Source organism: Rhinolophus sinicus, chromosome 14, assembly GCF_057876585.1.
Source record: "Rhinolophus sinicus isolate RSI-liver-muscle chromosome 14, RSI-T2T, whole genome shotgun sequence".
In the NCBI taxonomy this organism is placed as follows: domain Eukaryota; kingdom Metazoa; phylum Chordata; class Mammalia; order Chiroptera; family Rhinolophidae; genus Rhinolophus; species Rhinolophus sinicus.
Genome location: NC_142514.1, coordinates 98,740,001 through 98,745,000, shown reverse-complemented (window position 1 = coordinate 98,745,000; position 5,000 = coordinate 98,740,001).

The following is a 5,000-nucleotide window of genomic DNA, read 5'->3' as shown; positions in this document are numbered from 1 at the left end:
GTTAGGGATAGTTTTGTGTTAGGTTTAGAGTTAGGGTTAGGTTTAGGGTTAGGGTTAGGGTTATGGTTAGGTTTGCGTTAGGGTTAGGGTTAGGGTTACGGTTAGGGTTAGGTTTGCGTTAAGGTTATGTTTAGGGTTATGGTTATGGTTATGGTTAGGGTTAGGGTTAGGGTTGCGTAAGGGTTATGGTTAGGGTTAGGGTTAGGTTTAGGGTTAGGGTAAAGTTTAGGGTTTGTGTCCGGGTTTAGGGATGGTGTTAGGTTTAGGGTTAGTGATTTTGGTAGGGTTAGGGTAAGGTTTAGTGTTACGGTAAATGTTAGGGTTAGGGTTAGTATTAGGGTTCGAGTTAGGATTAGGGTTAAGTTAAGGTTAGGGTTAGGGTTAGGGTTAGGTTAAAATTTAGGTTAGCGTTAGGGTAAGGGTTAGGTTTACTGTTAGGGTTAGGTTTTAGGGTTAAGGTTAGGATTAGGGTTAGGGTTAGGGATAGGGATTAGGTTCAGAGTTAGAATTTAGGGTTAGGTTTAGGGTTAGGGTTTCGGTTTAATGTTAGGGTTAGGGTTAAAGTTAGGGTTTATGGTTCGGTTTAGGGTTAGGTGTAGGGTAAGTGTAAGGGTTAGTGTTTGGGTAAATGTTAGGGTTATGGTTAATGTTAGGTTTCGTGTTAGGTTTAGGGTTAGTTTAGCGTTACGGTTAGGGTTAGGATTAGGGTTAGGGTTAGGGTTAGGGTTAGGGATAGAGTTAGGGTTAGCGTTAGGTTAGCGTTAGGGTTTCGGTTAGGGTTATGATTAGGGTTAGGGATAGAGTTAGGGTTAGCGTTAGGTTAGCGTTAGGGTTTGGGTTAGGTTTAGGTTTAGAGTTAGGGTTAGGTTTTGGGTTAAGGTTAGGTTTGCGTTAGTGTTAGGGTTTGGGTTAAGGTTTGGGTTGGGTTAGGGTTATGTTTTCGTTAAGGTTAGGTTTCGGGTTAGGTTTAGAGTTAGGGTTAGGGTTAGGTTTAGGGTTAGGTTTGCGTTAGGAATAGGCTTAGGGTGAGGTTTGCAATAGGGTTAGGATTGGGGTTAGGTTTGCATTAGGTTTAGGGTTAGTGTTAGGTTCGGGTTAGGGTTAGGGTTAGGGTTAGTGTTAGGGTTAGGTTTAAGTTTAGTGTTAGGGATAGTTTTGTGTTAGGTTTAGAGTTAGGGTTAGGTTTAGGATTAGGGTTAGGGTTAGGGTTAGGGTTAGGGATAGAGTTAGGGTTAGCGTTAGGTTAGCGTTAGGGTTTCGGTTAGGGTTATGTTTTAGGGTTAGGGTAAGGTTTAGGGTTAGGTTTCGGCTTTAAGGATGGGGTTAGGTTTAGATTTAGGGATAGTGGTAGGGTTAGGGTAAGGTTTAGTGTTAGGGTAAATGTTAGGGTTAGGGTTAGTATTAGGGTTAGTGTTAGGATTAGGTTTAGGTTAGTGTTAGGGTTAGTGTTAGGGTTAGGGTTAGGGTTAGGGTTAGTTTTTAGGGTTAAGGTTGGGATTAGGTATAGAGTTAGGATTTTGGGTTAGGGTTAGGGTTAGGGTTAGGGTTAGGGTAAATATTAGGGTTAGGGTTAGGGTTATCGTTAGGATTAGGGTAGGTTTGCGTTATGGTTAGATTTAGGGTTAGGGTTAGGATTATGGTTAGGTTTTCGTTAGGTTTATGTTTAGGGTTAGGTTTACAGTTAGGGTAGGGTTAGGGTTAGGGTTAGGGTTAGGGTTAGCGTTAGGTTTGCATTAGTGTTAGTGTTAGGGTTAGGGTTAGGGTTTGGTTTAGGGTTAGGTTTAGGGTTAGTGTTAGGGTTAGCGTTAGGTTTGCGTTAGGGTTAGGTTAGGGTTAGGGTTATGTTTAGGGTTAGGGTTAGGCTTGCGTTAGGGTTAGGGTTAGGGTTAGGTTTAGGGTTTAGTTTATGGTTAGGGTTAGGGTTAGGGTTAGGCTTGCCTTAGCGTTAGGTTTAGGTTTAGGGTTAGGATTGGGTTAGGGTTGCGTTAAGGTTAAGGTTAGGGTTAGGGTTATGGTTAGGGTTATGGTTAGATTTGCGTTAGGGTTATGGTTAGGGTTACGGATAAGGGTAGGGTTAATGCTGGGGTTTATGGTTAGGGTTAGTGTTAGGGCTGCGTTAGCGTTAGATTTAGTGTTAGGGTTTAGTGCTCGGGTTAGCATTAGGGTTAGGGTTTAGGGTTAGGGTCAGGGGTAAGAATAGGGTTATGGTAAGCGTTAGGGTTAGGAGTAGGGTAAGGGTTAGTGTTAGGGTAAATGTTAGGGTTACTGTTAGTGTTAGTTTAGGGTTAGGGTTAGGGTTAGGGTTAGGGTTAGGGTTAGCGTTAGGTTAGCTTTAGGGTTATGGTTAGGGTGAGGGTTAGTGTTAGGGTTAGGGTTAAGGATAGCTTAAGGGTTAGGGTTAGGGTTTACAGATAGTGTTAGATGTAGTGTTATGATTAGAGGTAGTGTTAAGGTAAGGGTTAGTGTTAGGATAAATGTTAGGGATAAGATTAGTGTTAGGGTTCGTCTTTCTGTTACGGTTAGGTTAGGTTTAGGGTTGGGTTAGGGTTAGGCTTAGGGTTAGATTTGCGTTAGGGTTAGGTTTAGGGTTAGGGTTAAGGTTAGGTTTGCGTTAGGGGTAGTGTTAGGGTTAGGTTTGTGTTAGGGATAGTGTTAGGGTTATCGTTACGGTTACGTTTGCGTTAGGGTTAGTGTTAGGTTTAGAGCTAGGATTACGGTTTATGTTTAGGGTTAGGGTTAGGGTTAGGTTTAAGTTAGGGTTAGGTTATGGTTAGGTTTAAGTTAGGGTTAGGTTAGAGTTAGGTTTAGGGATAGGGTTAGCGTTAGGTTTAGGTTTGCGTTAGCGTTAGGTTTAGGTTTAGGGTTAGGGTTAGGGTTAGGGTTTGGTTTGCGTTAAGGTTAGGGTGAGGGTTAGGTTTAGGGTTAGGTTCGCGTTGGGTTATGGTTAGGATTAGGGTTAGGGTTAGGGTAAGAGTTAAGGTTAGGGTTTGATTTGCGTTAGGGTTAGGTTTCGGGTTAGGGTTAAGGTTAGGTTTGCGTTATGGTTATGGTAAGGCTTTGTTTTAGGGTTAGGGTTAGGATTAGGGTTTTCGTTATGGTTAGGGGTTAGGGGTTTTGTTAGGTTTAGTTTTAGGTTTAGCGTTAGGGTTTTATGATTAGGGTTAGGGTTACGGTTAGGGTTAGTTTTACGGTTAGGGTTTAGGGTTTGTGTTAGGTTTAGGTTTAGACTTAGGGTTAGGTTTTGGGTTAAGGTTAGGTGTGCGTTAGTGTTAGGGTTTGGGTTAAGGTTTGGGTTGGGTTAGGGTTATGTTTTCGTTAGGGTTAGGTTTCGGGTTAGGTTTAGAGTTAGGGTTAGGGTTAGGTTTAGGGTTAGGTTTGCGTTAAGAATAGGGTTAGGGTGAGGTTTGCGATAGGGTTAGGATTATGGTTAGGTTTGCATTAGGTTTAGGGTTAGTGTTAGGTTTGGGTTAGGGTTAGGGTTAGGGTTAGTGTTAGGGTTAGGTTTAAGTTTAGTGTTAGGGATAGTTTTGTGTTAGGTTTAGAGTTAGGGTTAGGTTTAGGGTTAGGGTTAGGGTTATGGTTAGGTTTGCGTTAGGGTTAGGGTTAGGGTTACGGTTAGGGTTAGGTTTGCGTTAAGGTTATGTTTAGGGTTATGGTTATGGTTATGGTTAGGGTTAGGGTTAGGGTTGCGTAAGGGTTATGGTTAGGGTTAGGGTTAGGTTTAGGGTTAGGGTAAAGTTTAGGGTTTGTGTCCGGGTTTAGGGATGGTGTTAGGTTTAGGGTTAGTGATTTTGGTAGGGTTAGGGTAAGGTTTAGTGTTACGGTAAATGTTAGGGTTAGGGTTAGTATTAGGGTTCGAGTTAGGATTAGGGTTAAGTTAAGGTTAGGGTTAGGGTTAGGGTTAGGTTAAAATTTAGGTTAGCGTTAGGGTAAGGGTTAGGTTTACTGTTAGGGTTAGGTTTTAGGGTTAAGGTTAGGATTAGGGTTAGGGTTAGGGATAGGGATTAGGTTCAGAGTTAGAATTTAGGGTTAGGTTTAGGGTTAGGGTTTCGGTTTAATGTTAGGGTTAGGGTTAAAGTTAGGGTTTATGGTTCGGTTTAGGGTTAGGTGTAGGGTAAGTGTAAGGGTTAGTGTTTGGGTAAATGTTAGGGTTATGGTTAATGTTAGGTTTCGTGTTAGGTTTAGGGTTAGTTTAGCGTTACGGTTAGGGTTAGGATTAGGGTTAGGGTTAGGGTTAGGGTTAGGGATAGAGTTAGGGTTAGCGTTAGGTTAGCGTTAGGGTTTCGGTTAGGGTTATGATTAGGGTTAGGGATAGAGTTAGGGTTAGCGTTAGGTTAGCGTTAGGGTTTGGGTTAGGTTTAGGTTTAGAGTTAGGGTTAGGTTTTGGGTTAAGGTTAGGTTTGCGTTAGTGTTAGGGTTTGGGTTAAGGTTTGGGTTGGGTTAGGGTTATGTTTTCGTTAAGGTTAGGTTTCGGGTTAGGTTTAGAGTTAGGGTTAGGGTTAGGTTTAGGGTTAGGTTTGCGTTAGGAATAGGCTTAGGGTGAGGTTTGCAATAGGGTTAGGATTGGGGTTAGGTTTGCATTAGGTTTAGGGTTAGTGTTAGGTTCGGGTTAGGGTTAGGGTTAGGGTTAGTGTTAGGGTTAGGTTTAAGTTTAGTGTTAGGGATAGTTTTGTGTTAGGTTTAGAGTTAGGGTTAGGTTTAGGATTAGGGTTAGGGTTAGGGTTAGGGTTAGGGATAGAGTTAGGGTTAGCGTTAGGTTAGCGTTAGGGTTTCGGTTAGGGTTATGTTTTAGGGTTAGGGTAAGGTTTAGGGTTAGGTTTCGGCTTTAAGGATGGGGTTAGGTTTAGATTTAGGGATAGTGGTAGGGTTAGGGTAAGGTTTAGTGTTAGGGTAAATGTTAGGGTTAGGGTTAGTATTAGGGTTAGTGTTAGGATTAGGTTTAGGTTAGTGTTAGGGTTAGTGTTAGGGTTAGGGTTAGGGTTAGGGTTAGTTTTTAGGGT